Genomic DNA, 26,922 nt, shown 5'->3' on the forward strand with positions numbered 1-26,922 from the left:
GAGAAAAGTGAACCCTCCTACACTGCTAGTGGGAATGTAGTTTGATGCAGCCATTATGGAAAACAGTACGAAAATTCCTCAAAAGACTAAAAATAGACTTACCATATGACCCAGCAATCTTACTCCTGGGCATATATCCAGAGGGAAACTTAATTCAAAAAGATACATGTGCCCTAATGTTCATAGCAGCACTATTTACAATAGCCAAGACATGGAAACAACTTAAATGTCCATCAACAGATGGCTGGATAAAGAAGCTGTGATATATTTATACAATGGAATACTACTCAGCCATAAAAATAATAAAAGACAGTCATTTGCAGCAACATAGATGGACATGGAGATCGTCATTCTAAGTGAAGTAAGCCAGAAAGAGAAAGAAAAATACCATACGATATCACTCATATGTGGAATCTAAAAAAGAAAAAATAAAGACAAACAAATTTATTTATAAAACAAACTCACAGACATAGAAAACAAACTTATGGTTACCAGGAGAGGAGGGGTGGGAAGGGATAATTTGGGAGTTTGAGATTTGCAGATACTACTATATGTAAAATAGATTAAAAAAACAAGTTTCTACTGTATAGTACAAGTAACTATATTCAATGTCTTGTAGTAGCTTACAGTGGAAAAAGAATATGAAAATATATGTATGTTCCTATATGTCTAAAGTATTGTGCTGTACACCAGAAATTGACACAACATTGTATACTTCAATAAAAATATATTTTTTAAAAAGGGGTGCAAATATGACTAAGCACTCCAGGGGCAAAGCCATTAATCAATCAAGAGACCATATGTAAGCAAGGGTATAAGACAGAAGAGTCAAACAGAGGCCATTGCTGTCTGCCCTTTGATCAGCCTGCCTCCCATTCTTGGAGGTGCACTTTCCCTATGCTAATAAAACCTTTAAAATCTTTAACTACACAACACTTTTTTTTTCTCTACTGTCTGAATTCTTCTCTTTCAGGTGAGACAAGAACTGAGGTCTTCCCCTTTTGGGGTAACAAGTCCAATACTCCCACTCCAGGATACAACGTCATGTGTTAAAAAAAGAAAACCAAACACATAAATAAATAAATAAATAAATAAATAAATAAATAATTGCTTTGGCATCTTGTACAAACAAACAAACAAATTTCTCAATGTATAAATATACCTCTGTGCATATCTATCGTGGCAGTTTCCAAAGTAATCAAGAGGAAAAATTAGTGAACAATGAAATGTTCATTTTACAAGTATTTATTTTGAAGTAATTCACATACAGTTGCAAAGATAGTACTGAGAAGTCCTGGGCATGGATACATCTCATAGAACCATAATACACTGTCAAACTAGGAAACCATCATCAGCACAATGTGTGGCTAAAGCTCTGTGTCATTCTATCACATGTGTACATTCAGGTAACACTACCTCTGACATGGTAGAGAACTATTCCATCACCACAAAGATTTCCTTTGTGTTACCCCTTTACAGTCTCACTCATCCCTAATTCTCTTACAACTTTGTAGCCACTGGCAACCATTAATTTGTTCTCCATCTCTACAGTTTTGTCATTTCAATAATGTTATACAAGTAATGTGTGGCTTTTTGAAATTGACTTTTTTTTTTCCACTTATAATGCCCTGGAGAGACTCTGAGTTCTTATGGACTTAGCTTTGCAATAGGAAGTTTAAAAGAAACTTTTGTACAGACTTGGTGCAAAGTCACAGGAACGATCCACTGAACAGCGAGGAAGGAGTCAGCAATTGGTCAGATCCCCAGCTGACACCTCACTAATGACAGCCAGAATTTTTGGAACAATATGGTGGAGACAGTAAAGCTCATCTGTTATTCCAAAGGTGACATGAACTTCTAAGCCATCTTTATAAGTGGGGCATGTTCTTGCCAATGAGATCCTAGGAGAAATTCTGTGTGTTCAGTCCAAGGCAAAGCCTTTGTGTGTGGATGCACATCCTTCCATCTCTCCCCATCTTCAGTTCACTGGCCACTTGGAAGCCACACGTTCTAGTCGGCGCCCCTCCCATATTCCAGCAGTCTAGCCCCCTGAGTCACTACTTGGGAAAGATCTACCCTACGGAGGCACCAAGCTTCCAATGACTTCTGTGTAAGGAAAACTTTGAGTTAAAATGTAACGTGTCAGGTGAATGTAAGTCTAGCCTACAATGGCAACTACTGAAAACCCTGCCAAAGTTGAGATTCTGCCATAATGAGAAGTTAAAAGGTGTGGTATTGGCTTCCTGAGTGGTGGGCACCAAGGAAATGTGCGGCACCAAGGAAATATGAAAGGGTGAAAAGCTGCCGATTCACATTATGAAGTATCACCTGATGTAACTGGAGAGAAACTGAAATGCAAGCTTTCTCAACACCTGTAGCAGAAGAGGATGGAAAGCACAAATGTAGTAGAATGTTTCAGCTGCTATTTACTGCTTTTGGCAAGATAGTAAATAAAACAGACTATGGTCTATCTGCAAACAAATAAAAGAGTGGAAAAATTGGAAATACCAGGGAGCAATATTAAGAATAAAAACAAAGTGTGACCATTTGCTGGCATGGACTGGTATGGCCCAGAATATGCAGGCTCTCTTTCTACATCTTCAATATGTTAAAATGCTTGAATGATTCACCATGTGAAAATAAATCCCTTTATATCAAAATATAGGGCATTAAAAATCTATTCAGCATAAAATGAATTAGAGGGCAAACACAAAAGTAGTGATGCATCTTTTCATCTTTTAGACATCAAAATATGCATACAGCCATGTGTATATAAGACACATGGTCCAAATAATTTAAACTATTAAGCAGAAATTCTATTCAATCACCTAAGTAAATTTTACTTTAATGGCAATCTTAATGGGGCATCTACAAAGGAAACTAGCTCTGCTCTCCTAAGAAGGTACATATGTCCACTAAAAAGTGACAGTAAAGAGAAGATCATTTTAGACTGCAATATTTTATTACGATTTTAGTAAGTTCTTTAGGTCAGTGCTCTAATGAAGTGTCAAAATTGTCTAAAGCAATTTGGTGTAAAATAATGCATAGCGGTTAGTTGAATATTTTATCCATAAAAATTCATTTCAGTCTACTTTCATTGTGAGAATAAAGCTATTATACTCTAAGGGTAGAGCACACAGAGACGTCATCACATAGGAGAGCAATTTGCCTTTTACTCCTGTGGGAAAAGAAAGTAAGAAAAGGTTGCTAGGAGCTCTGCTCAAGGAGTAGAAAAGTGTAATAAGCAAAAAAACATGAGAAAATTAAAGAAAGACAGCCAACTTGTCGACTCATGTTTGAAGAATTTGTCAAGATGAAGAATTACTTCAAAATAAGAAAGGGTATTTGATGCAAATATTTAGTATTCATCTGTGTTAAAAGTCATCATGTGAAATATTGATATTTAGGTATTTAAGATAAATTAAATGCTAAGCTACTCATTTTATGCCTACCTTAGCAAATACCATTTAAGTACCCTTATTCTTATGTTATTAATTCAGTTTCATCTATGCATGGCATGACATTTTAGCAGTTAAACATATCAGCTTTGTTAACTTCCTAACATGTGACTCTCACTAAGAAAGTAAAGCGGGGCTTTATTAAGGGGTGGATGGTTCACTGTAAGGGGGGGAGTGGGCAGGGGCAGGTGAGCAGCTGCCCTGCGTTTCTTTGGCAAGTTGGTTACACAGGCTGTAGAAATGAATGGGTGGGGTGTTCATTGGGGATGTAAGGGTTTGGGGTCCTATTCCCTGATTTTCACCCCGACTCCACCTTCCCGAAAGGAGGGGGGATTTTTGTCCTTATTTAGTCTGGATCAGAAGTGTCACGGCATTGGTGCATGGTGGGTACTTCTAATCTTCAAGGCTAATTTTATTGAATTGAGTGTACAATGAGCAAAAGGTTACACTTGGACAGTGGAGATTCCTGTTTCCCACCTTTCTTTGTTGGCCTCCAGGCCACTTGTCATCCCAAAATGTGTGGCTGCTTATCAGCCCAGAGGTTCCTGCTTTTCTTTCTCTGCCCAGAGACCCCTGTTGTTTATACGATGTGTGGTTTCCTGCTTTTGGCCCCAGTGCCCCTCCTTTTTGCCCAATTCCTGCCATTTGGCCTGTGCCCCTTTTCTCTGCTCAGATCTAGCTATCTGCCTGCTCTAATGATTATACCCATTATTATAGACTGAATGTTTGTGTCTCAAATTCATACATTGAAACCCTACCCTAATGTGATGACAGTAGGAGGCAGGGCCCGTGGAAGGTAATTAGGCTTAGAGAAGCTCATGGGAATGGAGACCTCATGAGTGGGATTCATGCCTTAGAAAGTCCTGAGAGCCCTCCTCTCTGCTGTCTGCCTTGTGAGGGCATCATGAGAAGCTGGCATTCTGCAACCTGCAAGCCTTCACCCACACCTGACCGTGTGCCCACCATGATCTTAGACTCCCTGTCTGCAGAACCGTGAGGAGTAAGCTCCTGTTGTTTACCAGCCGCCTGGGCTATGCTAGTTCTGTTACAGCAGCCTGAATTGAGATGTCCATTACAGGGGGGTAAATGAGGCACAGGGAGGATAGTTCAAGAAATACACCCATTCCCATATCATTCCCCAGAAGCTCTGAGGACTGTCTGCAAGAAGCACAAAACATAAGACTGCATTCAAGATGTACCTAAAGATGTGTGAGTCATGAAAAGAAAAAAAAAATGTTACCTCAGAACAAATGGACACGATCCCTAAAGTAAACCCACTCACAATTCTCAATTCAGAGCAGCAGGAAGCGGAAATCAAGATGGTCTCTGGAGCACTCAGTTAGGGTACAAGGTGGGTGCAGGGGAATCCAAATCAGACTTTGGGAGCGTATTGAAAAGAAGGATGTCAATCACATATTCCAGGGTGCGACTTTAGCTTAGGATGCCTGAGACTAAGTACACCCATCAGGTAAGTTTTCATTGAATAAATGCAAGTTTTTCTGGTAGAAAAACTACATTTCCAATTAGAAAACTACTTTTTAGCAACAACAAATTGGTGTCAACAAAAAGACAAGGACAGAAGATCTGCCACTAATATTAGAAGTTTCTACCTCAAGGTCACAATCAGTGTATCTCCAATTAGGTAGGAAGGTAAAGCCTCTATAAATCTAATTTTGTTTTCATGTTTAATCAAAGCCTTACAGATTTGAACAGGAATCTGCTCAGTCTCTGGCTGAAAGCACGTCAACACCCAAATACCAGACAAGCTTGGTCACTTCTTAGTGAAAGAGAGAAAACAAAGAAATGAGATCACACATGTGAAAAGAGCCAGTATTTCAAAGGAAGAGTTGAAAAGTAGAGCAAACATCCTTCTCTGGGGCAGAGACACTGGTAGCAGGAGAATAAATAGAAATCTACAATTCAGGGACTGATAGAGCAAAACAAGATGTTTTTTTGAAAAGAAATATTAGAGTCAATCTTTCAGTAATTCTTATCAAATAGTGAAAGAATAGATCTACTTGACATTCAGAATATTAAAATGGTCATTTATATACATATATTTGATTATATGTATTAAAAGGAGAATGAAGTATAACATAATAATTAATAATTCAGTACCAGGAAAAACTGAAAATGGAAAAAGCATGCCCAAAATTAATACAGAAGAATACAGGATGGCTGACTATACCAATAACATAAAACATAATCTGTAAAGAAAATTGGAGAACTACTCGGACGCTGAGCCTAAATTTTCTGAATCATTAAAGTTTGTCAAAAGTGTAAAATTGGATTCATTATGTTCCACAACAGCCTTGTTCAAAGAAATAAAGTATCAAATAAAATTTGAAATTTTCTAGTAGTTACATTTAAAAAAATTAACTAAGCAAATGAAGTTAATTTTAATAATACACTTAACCTACCTCCAATCATTCCCAAACACAATTATTTAAATAATCATCAATATATGGTATTATTAATGCCATATTTTATATTTTTTTATACTGGGCCTTTGAAAACTGACATGGAAAAGTGTGTTCTTTGCACTTATAGCCATAAGTGGCTAGTGGTTCTGTCCTGGACAGCACATTTCTAGACAGAAGAAAAATCTAAATCTTCCAATTTCATCTCACAAAGCTATTTGGAACTTGAAGGCAAACACCTTACTGAGCATAACATTTAATTTCAGTCCCATGCCTATGGATGGAGGAAGCTTAAGTGAAATATGAGCAATTAAATCTCACTGACATTGAAAAGTAGTACTAAAACACAACCAAGTTAGGTCTATCCTGAGGTTGAAAATTTTAGAAAACGTATGAATACAATGTCACACTAATAGAAATAAAAGTGTGTAAATCTGAGGGACAATGAAATGAAATTGTTCGGACACTATCCCCGTATCTCATATCTTACAAAAATTATCAGTACAATCAGATTGGATATTTACATGTGATGGGTAAAACAATAAAAATTTTAGGAAGTAAGATTTCTTAGATATTACACAAATCATTAAAATCTCGTGAAGAATAAGAACATCTACTTATTCAAAGACGTCACTGAGAGACTGAAAACTAAGAGAGAGAATGGGACAAAATATTTTTAACACTGACAATTAGTGAATAGAGTACTTTAGGAACTCCTACAGATGAATAAAATATGTAAATTATATGTATGCATATTTATATATTGTGCTATACATATTATAAAAGCTCTTTAAAGCGTTTTATATATATACATAAAACAATTCAATAAACAATGAACAAAAAAGTTAAGATTCTTCACAAAAAAGATATCAAATGCCCAATAAATTTTCAAAGCATTCACTATTATTAATAAATATAGAAATAAAAATTAAACCAAAATAGAATTCTACTATGTAGTTGCCAGAGTGGCTGTAATAAAAATGGGTGATGTGCTGAGTGATGCTTGTTTGTACAGAAAAGAGAAGTTTCATACATGCTCACAGGAGCATAAGTTAGCACAACCCTTTTGCAAACAATGTGTTATTAATTACTAATATTTAACAAATACATAAACCATGACCACAAACTCCACTGATATGTATATAAGTAATTGATATACATATATGCACATATAAATATGTATATATGCATATATACGTATATATACATTTACAAAGGAGAAACAAGATACAGGTGCAAGAAAGCTTATAGTAGAATTATTAATGAAAGTCACAAACTATAAATTGTCTAGATGATGTCCATCATCATTACATTAGATATATAGTTTTGATATGTTTATACAACTGAAAAGCACACAGTGACACATTTAGCTAAAGCTGAACTCTCACAAGCATAACATGAATAAAGAAGGCTAGGCAGAGTAGAAAGCATACTGGAAAATTCCACTCATATGAAGATCAAATGAAGAAAAGGAAAGCTAAATTATAAAAATTCTGGAGAGTCTTCATCTTTGGGAGTAGAGGATCGGGGAAAATTCCCGGAAGGGGTATGGAAAGAGCTTCTGGGATGCTGGCGATACTTTCTTTCTTGATCTATGTCCCAGTTATGTGGAGTTTTATGTTATGAGAAATCTGTATTCATAACACTAAATGCAATTTAAAAATACGTGAAATTAAAGCACTCCCAAAATTAAAATAAAAAAAAAAACTGGTTTAAAAAATAACTTCTATTATATGTGATAGGAAGATGCTCCTCCTTGTTTCTAAATATTCGCTTGTGTCATTGGTAATCTAACGCGAGCCAACCTCAGGGTCACCGGAGAACTTGTTAAAACAGATTGCTGGACCTCATCTCCGAAGTTTGGGTGTCAGTGGGTCTGCATTCTTCGCCTCAAATTGAGAGTTTTCATTTCCAGTTAGTTCCCAGGTGATGCTGATGCTGCAGATGCTGGACCACACATTATAAAGCACCAACCGCTGCTATTCTCTTTGAAAGAGACTTCCCTCCTTGTAGTCACTTAACTCATCCAGCCCCAGCTAAACCATGTAATAGGTTTTCCTGCCCCCAACCACAACCCCTACCGTTAGAGGGCGCGCTTCTGCGCGTCCACCGTACTTAGAAACGCAGGCGTGCTTTTTATCTCTTTGTCTCGGTTTTTAAAATTTCTCCACTTTATACTGGCATTCTTTAGGGCTTATTTTAACCCTTAGAATTATTTTGATTTTGCTTGTTGAATAAATAAACAAATCCCACTGAGTTCTCAATTTCCTGTGTGGTTTGAATTTTTTCTTTTGCGTTCCTGTATTTCTTGTCTTCAGTTCTCCCTTTGTCAAGTTTCAGACCAGATTCCTCAGGGCTCCCTTCCTCCTGTATCCTTAAAGAGTAATGAATTGTTGAAACTTGTGTCCAGACAGCCTCCTGCCCTACTAACTCAGACGGAGACTGCAGAGGCTTTTTGGGGGTGTTTTTTTCCCCTCCTATATATGAAATCCTATTCACCTCTTTCCTGGCTGGGGGCATCATTCCTTTTGTAAATTGCCAGGAAATTGACAATCAATTGCTCTCCTCTCATTATGCCCCCCAGCGGCTGACTTAATTTTTATTTTCCTTTTCCCCTTTTCTCATCTAAGCTTGCTCTGAAGACTTTTCTCACAGTCTGTGAATTATCTCATTTTTTTTCTTTATTCCAGCTTTACTTTCCACAAAAACACTTTCCTAGAAAATAAATACTTTTCCTGTTTTCTTCACCTTCTGCTTTCAGAACCAGCATTTCCCTTACCACATCCTTTTCCATCTTCTTTCTGGGTCACCAAAACCTGCTTTTAATATACAATAAGAAATAAATACATCCATCCTCTTGTGTTCAAAAAATATGTTTTCTATGTTTAATGAAAAGTCTCTGTTTTATATTTCATCAAATCCATCTTTTTATGAATCAGTACACAATTACATTCTTTAGAGGAGAAGCATTAGAAAATATAGCTTAATTTTATAAATGCTTTGGAATTTTGTTTCTACTACAGAAATATTCAATTACTCTGGTATTCAGGTGATGTGATATATATTAATTTAGATGTGTACAGGTAACAGGTAATATCTGTGAATATTGCAGAAATATTATGCCTTCAACTACCCTCAGACCTAGAAGCTATTATCATTAAGGGGCAAGGACACTTCCTCTGCCTTTCCAACTTTCAATGCTTATAAACTATTCCCCTATGTTTTCTGCTCAGGTGTAATTCAAGTCAGGAAGGTAAACTATAAAGTCATAGACTGTTTTTCTTCTTTGGTGTCTGTATGTGCTAAGAGTCTTATTCTAAACATTTATAACCAATGGCAATTGAATGACTAATGTAACTAAATGTGCATGTCAGTTACAAAGTTTATTTCTGACCAATTGTCTTGATCAGCTGCAAAGCCTTTTGTTATATAAATATATATTTGATTACAAAGTTAATATTGAATACTGTGGTTACATATTCCTTCATTAGGGCAGCAGATTGCCAAGATGGTGGAGTAGAAGGATGAGGACCTCATCCTCTCCCACAAATACAGTAAAATGACATCTACCTGTGGAACAAATCTCCCAAAATACCTACTGAACTTTGGTAGAATATCTCTTACAACCAGAAATACAAGGAAATCCTCACACAACCAGATAAACAAGTTTCTACTGTATAGCACATGGAACTAGATTCAATATCTTGTAGTAGCCTATAATAAAAAAGAATATGGAAAGGAATACATGTATGTTCATGTATGACTGAAAAATTATGCTGTACACCAGAAATTGGCACAGCATTGTAAACTGACTCTACTTCAATTAAAAAGGGTAGGAAAACATTATTTTGTATATGAATAATAAATAATGACTGGAAAAGTGACATTTCAAAAACCTTGAATTTCAAACTAATTTTGCCCAATGTATGTTCTCTGTAATCACTGAGGACAAGTTATATGGTTAATTTTAAATATACTTGTGATGGGCAAGTACCTAAGTAAAACAAGTAAATTTTTGAAACATGGTTTCTGGTTCAAAACTGTGTCCTCTATAGATAGATATTTGTTTTCTTTGTCTTTTGGGAGCACATGAAAACAATGGCAGTGATTTGCTTGTATGTTAAGGAATGCCAAAAATCAGAACCACGAGAACAAACAGACTGAGTAGGTAATTTAAGTCTTTTTGTTTTTCCACAGTTGTCACAGAAAATATTTCTGCTTTATAACTAGTAGCTTTGCTACCAGTCTGTGTGTTTTAGAGGCAAAAACAATGACTAATGGGTTTAAATCAAATCTGGTTTGCTTTCTCTTCTCTCTTTCCTTCTTCCATTAGAAATTTGAACAATGAAGTGAGGTCAGGAGCCTCTTTGATAAAATGCTGGCTTTTCACTTTTCATAAAATGCTGGGTGTGATGGGCAAGTTCATGGCTAAGGACTATGCTTTTAATTCTCTTTCAGTCTTCACCAAAGTCTGTTCATGGATATGGGTGGTCATCTCAACAGGCATTGAAGAACTTGAGGCTTTATGACAATACGTTTTTCTTTCTGGGATACTGATGGCAGAGATATAAGTAAGATATTTTTATGCCTGAATTCACTCATCAAACTCACGTCATACAAACTAGAGATTATAATACAGAGATTTCTTAATAAATTAAGCAGAAATTCTATTTCATTTTATTATTAGTATTTATTATTCATTTAGCTTTTCCCTCCTTATAGTAAAACAAAATTTTATTTCCTTGTCTAATTTGTAGGTAAAACACAGCAGTGATTTTGTATTTAGTGGTTATTCTATATGGAAGTTAATCAGTACTTAAATTACATTCTTATCTTTAATTGTCAAAATAACATGAGAAAAATGTGACTGTCTTACTCTGGGTCACAGATAATGTGATTCAGTGCCTGTTAGACAGAGCAGATCAATTCTCCCATGCCACACTCAGGAAGGCACAGTTACCTGAAGGGACTGGCCTGCTGTCACCCACACTTTTCACCTTTTTTTCCCTAAATGATAGCCATCCTGACATGTGTGAGGTGATATCTAGCTGTGGTTTTGATTTGCATTTTCCCAATGATTAGTGATGCTGAACATTTTTTTCATTTACTCTCCATGGAGAATCTAGGTTTTCTTACCATTTAACTGGTAAGGGAGTGACTTTAATGGAAGGCAATTGTAGTTTTTCCATTTCCCTCCCTCTCTGTACACCAAACATTATATTTTTCTTTTGGAAACATTGCTAAACGTATGATTAGATATCCTTACCTACCCCTCAAAGTCTAGGGTATTCACTACTTTCAAATTATATAGAATTCCATTAAACTGAGAATAAAAATACACCAATCACAAATTTAGTGAACATTACTACAAAGAAATAGAAAGTAAGTTTACTAAACTTTTTGTGGTGAATAATTTACAATATATACATATATCAAATCTTTATGTTGTGCACATGAAACTAATATAATTTTATAGTCAATTACATCTCAAAAATGTAGTAAACAGACAAGCAAAAGCAGTTTAATGGTAGAAGTTTACTATAGGCCTCTCAGAAGAAAGGGTAAAGATAGATAAGATTTCCCTAATACAGATGTATACATTGGCCTAGTGGCAAGATAAATGATTGCTGAGAGACATGTCTAAATTCAGCTATCTCCATAAAAGCAATGCATTGAATGAGTCCTATTTTTCTTTACTAGCAATTCCAATTCCCAGAAGATAGAGAGACTTAATAATCTGAAATTATTTTTGAACACAAAGGGACAAAATGATTGACAATATGGTAACCCCAGGATTAAGAAACTTGACATACTGTTCAGATTATTAAACTAAAACCAACAGGATGAAATATAAGAAAAAAATGAATGAAGTCTCCTGGACTTCAGGTTAAATATCTACATAAGTCAACACATGGAGCACATGTAGATTAATAATAGTTCGTGTGAGAAACCCGAATATCATGTAAAAGAGCAAAGTGATTAAAATGCTGACAGGAGCACTAAAGTAGAGTTAGCAGCAACAGCTGCTGGAATTGGTAAAAACTCTGAGTCTATGTCTTCTTACTTACTAAGTTCATACCTTATTGTTTCACAGGAGTCAAAATTTTATTTTGTATTTATAGCTTCCCGCAGATTCTACTTAGAAACAAAATTTTCCATGGGAAAATATCCTGCTTAATGAGCTACTTATAGGAAGTTCTTTCTGGTTGAATAGATGTCAGCGTGAGCCAAGGCAATAGCAAAGGTAATACAGTGGTCAGCTGAGACAAGGTTCCCACCCACCCACCCCTCCCCACTCCCCGGGAAAAGGAGGACAATGCAAAGGAGAAAGAAAGGAGAGTGAGGCCGGAGAAAGGAGTTAGGAGCCAGGGACAAATTCTCCAGAGGAGAGGCAAGTGGAAAGTCCAAGGAAGTGAAGAAATTATACCCAGGTTATCAAATTTATCATAATGCTTGTAATGATATTAACCCCTATAGGTAAGGGTGGTTTATAATGACCTCTTTCATATATCAATAGTAAGATTATAAATTTGCTTGCCAGGGCTTAAAGGAAATTTCTTAGTGCACATATGTCAAGAATCTTAAAAATATTGATACATGTGATCCAATAGTTTCATGTCTAAAAATTTATTCTAAATTCAACTATGGAAATAATCAGTGATATAGACAAAGTTTTGTATTTATATTATAGCATTATTTATATATTATTATTTATACATATAACATTTATACATTATTATTTATAGTCAACTGATTTTCCACAATAGTGGAAAAGTCAATTAAATGCACAAAGGACAGTCTTTTCAAAAAAATTTGGTTGGGACAATTACATATCAACATGTGAAAAATCATATATGTATATACATTTTAAATGAACATACAACTAGAGTGGTTAAATAAACATACTGACTTAGTAGAACACTTAAATAGCTATTAAATTTTAATATTACATCAATCACTCCTATAGTGTTTATTATGTGTCAGCCACAGCTAGAAACTTGTACATAGAAACTTATACTCATTTAAATCTCACATCTGTTGTATGAAGTAGTAACTGTCATTAGGCGCACTTCAGAAACAGCGAGGTTAGGTTGGTACCCAAGGTCGCAGGTGGACCTGGACTGTATGCAAATCCATGCCCCTTCCTCAGTGTCTTCCCTCTTTAACTGTTAGGAGATGAACTGGTGAACTGGCTACCCCACGGACACCAAATTCTCCTTTGCCTTAAACTTCACCCATGCCTCCAGGTCTTCAATAACATGAAGACAGCTCTAGAAAATACAGAAAACCCTGCTGCATTCTTGAGAACCCAGGATCACCAAAGAATTTCTCTTAAATATAATGGGAGTCGGATCAAATTGCTCTAAAGATATCCAAACCTGTCAAATGCATCGGAGACACCTGAATGCATTGCTAATAAATTCCCCTCTGGAGGGCAAGATGGAATTATGGGCTATAAATAAAGGATGTTCTGCACAGACTTCTGGCAATGGTTAATTGGAAGAGAAATTCCCTGGGGCCAGTGCAAGGTGCGTGAGCAGAGCGCATTGCTTGAAATTCCAGTTTAACAGCCACTGGTACTTAACACATCGGAGCACAGACTGCCCGGCCGGATGGACTTTGGGATTCTAAAGCTGGATTTACAAAGTTAAAAGCAAAAAACCAGTGAGGCAGGGTTACATGGATTTTTTCTTGCTGCCTGGGGGATGAAGCTGTGCATAGTCAGAGAGAAAGCTAAATACTGAAATCTGACCTCCACCATAGTGGATCCAGTATCCAAAAAAAAAAAAAAAAAAAAGTATCAGGTAATAAAATGTACTTTCTAGCATGCTCACTTCTCTGGCCACAGACTCACTCCTCCACCTGTTAATCTACTTTGGTATAAACAACCTCCCAGTTCACAACCTAGAAAGACAATGTGGGCACTTGAATAGACAATAAGGGAAGCCGAATCCAAGAGAGTAATTGCATCTTTGTGAGAAATACTGGGGGAGTAAAGACTTCTTTCTTACGTAGAATGAGTTTCCAGAAAATAAGTAAAACCAATTAGCAGTTGATGAAAATTTCCTGGAAAATACATAAAGAAAATAACACTTGATAAGCATAGAAAAGACATTTTTTAATGATTGTGAGACAATGTTAGCTAATACTGTATGATAGCATTTGTGTTTGCCATGCCAGGCAGGGCTCTACCAGACTTACATGGACAGCTGCACTGACCCTCCAGTGCATCAGGCAGCAGCGTCACCCCCGTTATCAATTAGGAAAATGAAGCAAGGAAGTTGAGTCTTTTGTTTAACTCGGCATGGCTCTGAATGGCAAACCGCGTGCGTCAGACCCAGGGATCCATCGGCACGTCCTGCTCGTGCTGCTTTTCCCTTGGACCTTCTCAACTTACTGCCTCGACTTTCACTGTTCAGAGTCAAACTTCACGAATTTTCTAACTCCACTGCCTCAGATCTGGACTTCCTTTCCACCATCCCAACGATGGACAACATCACTAACAGTCGTCATACTGCAGCATCCAGTGAAGTCTTTTTGTTTGTTTGTTTTTGTTAATGGACCTGCCAGCAGAGCAGCAATTAAAGTGTGGATTGCGCTCTACTTTTTTTTTTTTTTAATTGTGAACACTTAAAACATGAGCTGTCCTGTCTGAACAAAATTTCAAGTATACACTATAATATTATTAAATACAAGCACTATGTTTTACAACAGATCCCTAGAACTTCTTCCCCTTGCATAATTGAAATTTTATAGTCTTAAAAAAAAAAACACCCATTTCCATCTCCCTCCAGCCTTTGGACACCACCATTTTACACTCTGCTTCTCCGAATTTGACTACATTAGGTATGCCATATGTGTGGAATCATACATTACTTGTCATTCCATAACTGGCTCATTTTACTCAGTGTAATGTCCTCCAGGTTCATCCTGGTTGCTGTACATGGCAGGGTTTCCTTCTTTTCAAAGGCTGAGCAATATTCCGATGAAAGTATGTACCACATTTTCTGTATCCATTCATCTGTGAATGGGCGTTTAGGTTGCTTTCATATCTTGGATATTGCAAATAATTATGCAATGAACATGGGAATGAAAATATCCTTTTGGGGCTCCTGGCTCCAATTATTTAGGCTATATACTGAGAAGTGGGATTGCTGGGTCATATAGTAATTCTGTTTTTTATATTTTGAGGATCATAGTATTTTCCATAACAGCCAGGCCATTCTACATTCTCATCAACAGTGTACAAGGTTTCCAGTTTCTCCACAGCCTCTCCAACACTTTTCTTCTGTTCTTTTAATAACAGCCACCCTAACGAGTATGAAGGGCTGTCTCATTGTCTTCATCTGCATTTCCCTGATGGTTAGTGATGCTGAGCACATTTTCTTACACCTGCTGGCCATGTGTATGTCCTCTTTGGAAAAATGTCTATCCAAGATTTTGCTCGTTTTTAACTGGGTTATTTGTTTTTTGCTATTGAGTTGTAGGAGTTTCTTAAATATTTTGGATATAAACACCTTATCAAATGTAAGTTTGGCAAGTAGATCCTCCCATTCTCTTAGGTTGTCTTTTCATTTTATTGATTCTTTGTGCAGAAGCTTTTAGTTTGATACAGTTTCACTTGTGTATTTGGGGGTTTGTTTCCTGTGCTTTTGGTGTCATATGTCGGGAACATTTGCCAAGGCCAGTGTCAGAAAGTTTCTCCTCTATGTTTTGTTCCAGGAGGTTTATAGTTTCAGGTCTTGCGTTTAAGTCTTTAATCTATTTTAAGATGATTTTTACTTACAGTGTAAGATAAGGGCCCAGTTTCATTCTCTGAATGTGGATATTCAGTTTTCCCATCACCCTTTGTTGAAGGGACTATGCTCCCCACCTTGTGTGTTCTTTCTCCCTTGTTGAAGATCAGTTGATTACATAGATGTAGGTTTATTGTCAGTCTGTTTGTTCCATTGATTCATATGGCTATCTTTAAGCCAGTAATACAGTTTTGATTACTGTAGTTTTGTAATATATTTAGAAATCAGGAAATACGATGTCTCCAACTTTGTTCTTTCTTAATATTTCTTCAGCTGTTAAGGAGTTTTTCTACTTCTGTAAGCATTTTTGACTGTCTTCATGTAAAAAATATTATGAATTTGATGGGAATAGCACTGAATCTGCAGATTGCTTTGGGTATTATGAACATTTTAACACACTAAGTCTTCCAATATATGAATATATATTTCTATTTACTTCTGTCTTCTTTTGTTTCTTTCTTCAACATGTTGCAGTTTTCATGGTACGAATCTTTCATCTCCTTGGGTCTAATCCCAAGTATTTTATTGTCTTTGATGTTAGTGTGAACAGGATTGTTTCTTTAATTTCCTTCTCAGATAGTTCACTGTGTGTATAGCAATCAATTTTTGCATATTGATTTCAAATCTTACAATTTTATTGAATTTGTTTATTAGTTCTAACACTTTTTTATGGGGCCTTATGGTTTTCTACATACAAGATCATTTTGTCTGCAAACAGGTATATATTGACTCCTTTTTGAATTTGGAGTTCTATTTCTTTTTTTCTTTTTTTTCTATTGCTTTGGCTAGAATTTCCAGCACCTTGTTGCACAGAAGTGGTGAGAGGGAGCATCTGTAACTTGCTTTTGATCATGAGACAGTCTTTAATTTTTCTTCATTGAGTCTGACGTTAGCTTCGGGCTTGTCTTCTATTTCCTTTACCACATTGAGGCACATGCCTTATATCCCTAGTTTGTTAAGCGTTCTTATCATAAAGGAGAGTTGAATTTTGGCAAATGCTTTTTTCTGCATCTGTTGAGAAAATCATGGGGTTTTTCTCTCTTATTCTGTTAATGTGGTGTATCACATTACTGACTGTATTTGTTGAACCATGCCTACATTCAAGGGGGATAAACCCCATTTGATTATGGTGTATAAGCCTGTTGACCTCGATGGACTAGTATTTTGCTGATAAATTTTGCATGTATGTTCATCAGGGATATTGACCTATAACATTCTTCTCTTGTAACACATTTGCCTGGCTTTGGTATGTGGGTAACCCTGACCTGGTAAAATAGTTTGGAACTATTCTTTCTCCTTCAATTCACTGCAGGAGTTTGAGAAGGAGTGGCAGTAATTCTTTTTTTAAATGCTTGCTAGAATTAACCAGTGAAGACATGTGGTCCTGGGACTTTCTGTTTTTGGAGGCTTTTGATTACTGATTAAATCTCTGTACTGGTAATTAGTCTGTTTAAATTTTATATTTCTTCAGTATTCAGTCTTCGTAGGTTGTATATTTCTAGGAATTAATCCATTACTTTAAGGCTATGTAAGTTGTTGGCGTATAGTTGTTTATACTATTCTCTTTTGATCCCTTTTTATTTCTGTGATATCAGTTGTAGTCTGTTTTTATTTATTTGAGTCTTCTCTATTTTTTCTTAGTCTAACTTACATCTGTCAATTTTTATTTTTCAGAAAACCAACTCTTATTTTGATTTTTTGAAATATCTTTCTATGCTTTGTTTATTTTTGCTTTAAGTTTTATTATTTCCTTTCTTAATTTTTGGCTTAGGTTATTCTTCTAATTCAATAAGGTGTAAACTTAGGTGGTTTATTTGAGGTCTTTCTTCATTTCTGATGTAGGTGTTTATCAATATAATGTTCCCTCTGAGTAATACCTCTGATGGATCCCATAAGTTTTGGTATGTTGCATTTTCATTTTCATTTATGCTGACATTTTCTGATTTCCCTTTTGAACTTTTCTTGGCTCCATTGTTTGGTAAGGAGCATGATGCTTAATGTCCACATATTTGTGAATTTCCCAGTTTTCCTTCTGTTGTAGATTTCTAGTTTCATTTCTCTGTGGTCAGAAAATATATTTACAATAGCAAGATTTCAATCTTTTAAAATGTTTGTGACCTAACATGTGATCTTTCCTGGAGAAAGTTGTGTTTGTTTTTGAGAAGAATGTGTATTCTATTGTTTTGGGGTGGGATGCGCTATATATGTCTGATAGGTCCATTTGATATACATAGCATTATTTGAGTGCACTGTTTCATTATTAATTTTCTTTATGGATGTTCTGTTCATTATTGAGAGCAAGTTATTGATGTATTTTACTATTATTATATTGGTGTTAATTTCTCCCTTCAGCTCTATTGATGTTTGCCTTGTGTTTCTAGGTACTCTAATGTCAATTGTCCTGGACTGAATCTTCTTTCATTTTACAATGTCCTTCTCTGTCTCTTCTGATAGATTCTGACATACATTCTATTTTGCCTGATGTAAGTAATGGCACTCCTGCTCTCTTTTGTTATTTGTTACATTATTTTCCATTCAGCCACTTTATTAATTTGATTAAGGAGTTCAGTTTATATGCTTTTTTATGTATATTTTCTTTGTGATTACCATGAGGCTTACATAAGGATCTTATAATTATAACAATCTATATACCCTTTATCTTTTAACTTTTATACTAAAATTAAAAGGAGTCTACACACCAATGTTACAATCTTTGTACTTGTCTGTATATTTACCTTTATCAGTGAATTTTCTGATTTCATACTATGCTTTATTTTTGCTGTTTATCAACTTTAAGCACTCCCTTTAGTATTTCTTTAAAGCAGTTCTAGTGGTAATGAACTCTCTCTGCTTTTGTTCATCTAAAAAAGTATTTTCTTCTCTTTTATTTTTGGTGTACAGCTTTGCCAGGTATAGCATTCTTGTTTCATAATTTTTTTCCCCAGTACTTTGGATATACTATTTCAATCTCTCTGGCCTGCAAGCTTTCTGCTAAGAAATGGATTGATCACCTTAAGAGGACTTCCTCCTACATGGTGGGTGATTTTTCTCTGAGTGATTTCAAAACTCACCCTGTCTTTGACTTTTGACAATTTGGTTATCATGTCTCAGCATAGACACCTTCTGTTTCATTTATGGGCTACTTTGGACTTCATGAGTCTGGGATCTACCGCCTTCCAAAGATCTGGGAAGTTTAGGGGCACTGCTTTTTTAAGCTTTCTGCAACTTTCTCTCTTTTCCCCTTATGGGACTCCCATACTCTGTGTGTTGTTCATTTGAGGTGTCTCATCTTCAGCTTCCTTTACTCTTTCATTCTTTTTTTTTTTCTTTTTGCTTCTCTAAATAATTTCAAATGACTTGTGTTGAAGTTCAACAATTCCTTCTTTGCTTGATCAAATCTGATTCTGAAGCTCTCTATTGAATTTTTAGTTGTATTCTCCAGCTCCAAAATGTATTTACTTCCATTCTTTCTCTCACTCTTTCTTTTTTTCCCTTCATTTTTCTTTTTTAATGCCTTCTTTCTCTTTCTTGATATTCACATTTTTAATGTATCATTTCCCTGATTTTGTTTAGTTGTGTATATGTGTTATTTTGTAACTCATAAAAGCATCTTTAAGATGTAGCTTCTTGAAGATGATTAGTTTGAACTCTTTTTTTTGGAAATTCATAAATCTCCATTTCTTTAGTCTTGGTCGCTAGAGATTTGTTTTCTGGTTGGGTCATATTTCTTTATTCTCCATGTTTCTTGCAGTTTTCCATTTGTGTCTGCGTACTTGTAGAAACAGACGCCTCCCCCAGCATTTACAGACTGGCTTTCACAGGGAAAGGGCCTCACCAGGCAGCCAGCTAGAGTCTCAGGCTTTTTCATGGATGTGCACATCCCCCTTCTCTCTCTCCGTCCTGGGCTGTGCGCCTTCTTCCATTTGTGCACAGCTGCCACCACTTTCCCTGCGGCCAGTGTGCTGAAAGGCCGAGGGTGTTGGGTGCAGGCTCCACTCTCTTTCTCCTGAGGGAGAAACCATGGGTCAAGCTGCGCCCTCTTGGTGCCGAACTGTGCCTGCTTGGGGGAGGGACTCCTGGGGGTGAAGTGAAGTTATGTCCTTGCCTGTTTCACCTGGCTGTCACTAGCTCTGTGCTCATCACCATGCTACAACTTACTGACTCGGATGTGGAGGTCTCATAAAGCTATTTTCACCCGTGTGCTGTTTCTAAATTAGCATTGCTATTAGGGGACGAGTTGGGACTTCCCACTCTGCCAGCTCTCTGAAGTCACTCCCCATAGCCTAGTTTTTGAACGCTCCTTCATCTTGACTTCCTAACGTCACTGTCTTACCTCTTCTATTGCTCCCATCAGTGCCTGCAGATCGGTGTCTCTGCCTCTTACTTCGTGTGCACTTTCATTGCTGGCATTCCTCCAGACTGCGTGCTAAACGCACTTTTCTTCTATTCAAGTTTTCTCCTTGGGTGATACTGCTGTATCCTAGGAAGTCACCTAAGATGCATATAATAATTGGGACAAAATTAAGAATATATGATTGTAATGGTGGTTACAGTGTTTCTCTTCTGAGTATATTTTGTTGTCATGTATTTTGAAAATATTGTATTTATCTTATCTATTTGTTCATTAAATATGAAAGTAATGTATTATTGGTGGAAGTATCTTTATATGTTGAAAGAAATCTTGATCCAATTTTGTTCCTGATCACTTGCTAATTGAGAAATAAATGTTATTAGGTAATGTAGAGTTAAGATTATATCCAAATGGCCATTGATATTATAAAGGAAATGAGGTATGAAGTCAGAGTTAGCTTTGAAAAGTTGAACTAGTAATTTTAGTAATAAGCCTAACTTTAAAAAATTCCAATTAAATGCATGAAGAAACAAGTACAAAATTAAATTAATTTCATCATTTTATAAACTTGTCTAAATTTTCAAAGTTCAAATATAAATCTCTCACAAGATTTACACTTAACAGTATCAAGCCAATGTCTCTGGTAAATTGTTTTTATTGTATTTTTAAAAATATGGACTATAATAAAGAAAAATCCCTCACCAGATTCCTTCTGGAAAACAAGAAAACATCCAACAATAACAGCAAGCTTCAAATCCACTTAATTAAAATCTTCAGCTTTATGAAACTAAGCAGATAGGCTAAACATTACTCAGGTTTATAAAGGGAACATTAAAGGAATATTGTGATATTTTCAGAGTAGATATTAAGCTTTTCATAAAACAGTATTGAAAGAGTAATTTCATAAATAGTTTTTTCCCCAAAGTTAGTTATTGGTATGATAAACAGGACATTATTATGTGCCAGGGGCTCTTCTAGGTACTGGAGCTAGAATAATTAACAAAGCAGATCAAAATGGTCCCTTCCATGGGTTTTCATTCTGCTAGAAGAACATAACAAGTACATACACATTTTTCATTATTATTATTATTATTATTATTATTATTAATTATTATTATTATTATTATTACAATATATAGCAAGTTAATTGGTGACAGTGAAGGGAAAAAAGCAAAAAGGAGGATGGAGAGTGCTTGAGTGGGGACATAGGGTTTATTACTAAATAATGTGGTCAGGAAGTGTCTAGTTGCACAGTTCAGCAAGGTGGCAGTAAGACTGCAAAAGAGTAAGAGAGGGAATAGTGAGATGGGAGATGAGGTCAGAGATGGAAAGAGGCCAGACCATGCAGGTCCTCATCAGGCATTTTAAGGGCTCGTATTATGGTGATCTAGGCAGCCATTAAGTGGAAGGTTTTAGCAGAGTGACATGATCTGATTCACATTTAAACAGAATCACTCTTGCTGCTATTGGAGGAAAAGGCAAAGGTGGAGTGATTAATTTGGAGACCATGTCCAGTAAACCAGCTAAAGATGCTAAAGATGATGAAATGACACCGAGATGGTAGTGATGGAAGTAGTGAGCAGCAGATTTCAATTCTATTTTGTTGGTAGGGGCAACAGGATTTTCTGAGGGATTCAGTTTAGATGCAAGAGAAGAGAGAAGTCAAGGATAAATGCAAGTTTTTTTGCCTTGACCAAGGAGAAGAATAGACAGAATAAGGGGAGGGGAGAGGGTGGTAAGGAATATAGGTGTTTGATTTGGGGCATGTTGAATTGAAATGCTGATGAGAATTCCAGGAAACATATCAAGTTGGACATGAGATATGAAAGTTTAGAGAAAATATGTCTGGAGATTAATATTTGGGCATTTTCTTCATGCGCACTCTTTTTAGAGCTATGAAAATGTGACTTAGAGAATGTTTGAGGTTGGAAAAATCCCAGAAATAATTAAATCATGTCCAAACTCTTTATATTAGAGATAAAATTAATAATATGCAGTTAGGATCAGAGACTATGAAACATCTAAAACTTTGGATCAGCCTACAAGCCCTTAGGGATGTATTTATTACATTTCCCAAAGGCAAGAAAATAGAAATATTTCAGGAGTTGTTAATGAGATGATGACTTTATACTGATATTTTCTAATAAAAACTAGTACCAGAGGGAACTTTGTAATGACTTTTAAAATTTGAAAATAGATTTACTCTCTGCTTCAAATAGATCTGGATTTGTCTCTTCAACATGTTTCATTTACTTTTTATATATATATATATGTAATGACTGTAATAATCAGTTTATTACACAGATTAATCATTCTTGAATGTACAAGCTCCAGAGGAGCAAATGGGTCTTTAACTATAAACAAGTATTTCCATCAAATGAATTTTCACCCTTACATACAGATAGAGCTAAGCAGTTAAAAACATAAGAAAAATAAGAGCTATTAGCTATGCATTAACTGAGAAACCACATACAAACCAAAGAATATGGAAGCGAGAAAGGGGCTGAAGGATAAAGGGTGGGGAGATGTAAAAGAGTTGGATCAAAGCCCATCACACTTCACATACTCATAGCTCCAATCCATTTAAATGTTGACCAGTTAAACTTAGACCTTAAAACACAGGATGTGGGTAGAGTTTAATCTGGTTGGTCATAACTTTCACCTAAGATGTAGGTCCTTAGAATGAAATGAATACAGAAACAGCTTTGTGTTCTTCTCCTTGCTTTTCAAAACTGTTTTGAGTTTAATAGGATTCCACTTAAAAAAACCACCTCCTACAGGTCAGTGGAGCTTTTCTTCCCCTTTCAAGCACACACCATACCCACCACCACTCACCTTGCTGTTATCCAAATTGAAGTCAATAAGGAAAGCTTTTAATCTCGCACCGAGTTTATGCCTGGAGAACTGGCTTGTCACACACACATTTCTCTGCTTGGAGGCAATGTTGGTACAAAAGTGCAGGAGTTATAGTTTGTTGTTCCAAGTATGTGCAACACGCAGCACTGCTGTTATCAGGTAAACATGTGCACGGGGGAAGATGAGGTGTGGGCACATAGAAAGCAGTCAGATGGAAATCAAAAGGACTTTCAGAGTTTCCCTATTTTTATTTGTAGAGGTTATCCAATAATTTCTTTAATTACATCACATACTTCTGAGTCCATTCCTGAGCTATTCTGCTTTATTTTTCTCTCTGTTTTGTAGATCCTCTGAGCAGTCTCAGGCACTAAAGGATCATCTAATCCATATGCCACACAGCAGAGAACAGATGACGCGAGTACTTTTGAAATAGTGCTGGAGACCACTGTGACTGTAGAATATCAGGAAAAATGTTGCCATGATGGTTGGTATTTGGATGGTAAATTCTTGTTGTAAATGCACCCTTAGGTAGTTTGAAGGGGTAACGTGTTGGGAAATGAGTTGTCAAGAATAATACTCCACCCTGATCAGGACGGTCGTTTGGCCCCATTATTGTAGCTTGCCAATGGACCGTATCACCTCCAGCGGGACCTGCTGAACACTGTGCTGGGGGCTCCCATGCAGGTCATTCAATTCAACTTGGATTCTCTTCAGAGCCATCGTGGGAGGCGGGCGGCGGCGGCGGCCCCGAGGCGAGGACGGAGGCAGGGGAGGGACAGGAGCGGGCGAGGGGGCACGAGGCCGCCTCGGTGATCGCGGATCGGCGGGAGAAGATGGGGCGTTCCGGAGAGCGGATCTGGGGGGACTGACTGAGGCCGGGGCCCACGTGGCGCCTAAGCCTGCCGCAGCGGTCGCCGCGTCACCCGGCGGCGGCCCCCGAGTGCGGTGCCGCCCGGGACGCCGCCGCCGCCGCCTGAGCCGCCGCCGCCTGAGCCGCCTGAGCCGCCGCCGCCTGAGCCGCCGCCGCCTGAGCCGCCTGAGCCGCCGCCGCCTGAGCCGCCTGAGCCGCCGCCGCCTGAGCCGCCGCCGGAGCCGCCTGAGCCGCCTGAGCCGCCGCCGCCTGAGCCGCCGCCGCCGCCTGAGCCGCCTGAGCCGCCTGAGCCGCCGCCGCCTGAGCCGCCTGAGCCGCCGCCGCCGCCGCCGGAGCCGCCTGAGCCGCCTGAGCCGCCTGAGCCGCCGCCGCCTGAGCCGCCGCCGCCGCCTGAGCCGCCGCCGCCGCCTGAGCCGCCTGAGCCGCCGCCGCCTGAGCCGCCTGAGCCGCCGCCTGAGCCGCCGCCTGAGCCGCCGCCGCCTGAGCCGCCTGAGCCGCCGCCGGAGCCGCCTGAGCCGCCTGAGCCGCCGCCGCCTGAGCCGCCTGAGCCGCCTGAGCCGCCGCCGCCGCCTGAGCCGCCTGAGCCGCCGCCGCCGCCTGAGCCGCCTGAGCCGCCGCCTGAGCCGCCGCCGCCTGAGCCGCCTGAGCCGCCGCCGGAGCCGCCTGAGCCGCCTGAGCCGCCGCCGCCGGAGCCGCCTGAGCCGCCGCCGCCGGAGCCGCCTGAGCCGCCTGAGCCGCCGCCGCCGGAGCCGCCTGAGCCGCCGCCGCCGCCGGAGCCGCCTGAGCCGCCGCCGCCGGAGCCGCCTGAGCCGCCGCCGCCGGAGCCGCCTGAGCCGCCGCCGCCGCCTGAGCCGCCGCCTGAGCCGCCGCCTGAGCCGCCGCCTGAGCCGCCTGAGCCGCCGCCGCCTGAGCCGCCTGAGCCGCCGCCGCCTGAGCCGCCTGAGCCGCCGCCCCTGCCTCGGGGCCTCCGCGCCGCCCGCCTGGCCGCCGGGGGTCGCCCCGCCGGTGAGCAAGCGCCCCAGGCCCGGGGCTCCGCGGCGCCTCTCGGTCGGACAGCCAGAGGGACTGCCTGCTGCAGGTGGGCGCTGTTTCTTTCACTTTGAATCCTTGTTTTGGCCCGGGGGAAAATAACGATTTGAAATGCCACGTTTTGTTTTCACTCAACAATGAGACCTGAAATCTGAGTCACGCCTCCTCTTCAAATCATTTCAGTCCTTTAGCCAGCGATATCACAGACCTCCGCCTCCCACTGTTTTACTCACACATCCTCTTGAAAATCAGGCTTTCAAGGTAAACCCAGCTGATCTCATCACAAACCTGCCCTTTTGAGCGAACAGAACGTCACTGAAAATAAAACAGGGCCAAATGGCTGGGGAGTAACGTGGAGGATTAAGTGGTAAGGGTGCTTGGGAGCCAAGCTTTGCTAAACATCGTGGACTTTGTTAAGGACATGAACCATTTATGCACAGATGGTGGGAAGCAGAATATGTTACAGATGGAAAGGCCAATATTTAAAAACAAAACACAATAAAACAAAAAAATTATGAGTGCTTTATAAAATTTGCGTATATTTTACATAAAGAAGCAAGCTGTCTTTAAAATGCATCACTTTTGAGAGGCTACATGATGGAGCCCTGAATCTCTCCCTGTCTTCCTCCCTCCTCTAAACGTACTACAAAAACCATTGACACGTGCTACTCCTGACAGCATCTGAAATATGCCCTTAATGTGAAAATTGTATCAATATTTTAAGGCTTTATTTATACTGTTCCTCCTCTGTGAAGACCTACTGATCTTATTCCAATCAAAATGTCGTTGTTTTCTGTAATTTTATAATTCAATTATCTCTACCCTCTGCAGCATGTTTAATATTTATTATGCATTTGGCCTTGGGGGCTAAAAGGCTAATATTCTGCAAGGTTTATACTTTGCATTGTTGCTGGGTCAGTTTGTGTAATGAACAAGTGAAAAAATTAACGTTGTATCTGAACCTAACATCCCTAAATTTTATGTTTAAGTTATGTTAAATTTATGTTTAAATATGCTTAAATAACTGAGATTTTCTCACTGATTTAAGGGAAAAATTCAAAGACAAATTCTTATATGAATGTATTTCATTAACTGGTTAGCTTTTAGAGTAATTTAAAAAAAAGATCAAATTTTTTAATGTTGCCTGTACTATACAATGTTACATTTATGCAACAGTCAATGAAAATATCAGTGTAACCTTATTTATTTATGAGAGTAAAGGTTTAATGAGACCAAAAGGTATTTTTGTAAGTCAAAGATTGTAATGCTTCATATTTTAGTTCTATTTTCAGGAAAGTTACTGCTTTCCTGGTTGAGTTTTGCTTTATATGATATGTATTATTTAAAAGGAGACATCCCTTATTGTAGGCTAAAAATCAGGAAAACTTTAAGTAAACCATTATGTAAACATGTTTATGGTGACTGATAGAATGGCTGAAAAGTATAACGGGAAGGATGGATTAAATTCATGACAACTGGAAAATTGAATAAATGGTACATGAGATCACTATCTAGTATTTCTTACACTTGCATATGAATCTACAATTATCTATAAGTAAAAAGATTAATTAAAATACTTCACACTGACTACAGCATTTTATTTAAAAATGCATATGGGTAAGAATACAAGAAGAATCTAGCAGCAAAGAAAATTATTGACATAATTGGTCACATTGGCAAAGTCATGAAACAAAATCACAGGATCAACTAGTCAATGCAGGAAAAATATATTTAATAAAATTCCACAAACTCTGAGTATAAAATGCCAGAACATTAGGAATGAAAGGGAGATTTCTAAATCTGATAGTGGTTATTTTCTAACAAGCAACAACACACATCATTTTTAAAGAACACATTATAAACATTTTCTTTAAAAATCCATAGCAAGAGAAGGAAGATGCAATGACAGCATCTATTCAATGTTGTGCTGAGGGGCTCCACCATAACAGCGTGATGAGGGAAAAAGAAAAGAAAAGAACAAATGAAGTTATGATTGTCTATTCAGTCCTTGCCAGCATTTTTCATCTCAGGAGATACACAGAAATTGCTCAAAGATTCAGATCAATATCTTGCCACAATTGTAACCTATTTGTGACACAGCAGGGTTCCACTGCAAATAGTGGGGAGCCCTGTACCATAC

General features: G+C 38.2%; 1 pseudogene; it reads right to left on the minus strand.

The window, feature by feature from the left end:
• The window catches only part of LOC135321032 (ubiquitin-conjugating enzyme E2 D2-like), a 31,463-nt pseudogene extending 7,636 nt beyond the window's left edge, over positions 1–23,827 (minus strand).
• Between the last annotated feature and the right edge of the window lie 3,095 nt (positions 23,828–26,922).

The sequence above is a fragment of the Camelus dromedarius genome, chromosome 3 (genome assembly GCF_036321535.1).
Source record: "Camelus dromedarius isolate mCamDro1 chromosome 3, mCamDro1.pat, whole genome shotgun sequence".
Lineage (NCBI taxonomy): Eukaryota > Metazoa > Chordata > Mammalia > Artiodactyla > Camelidae > Camelus > Camelus dromedarius.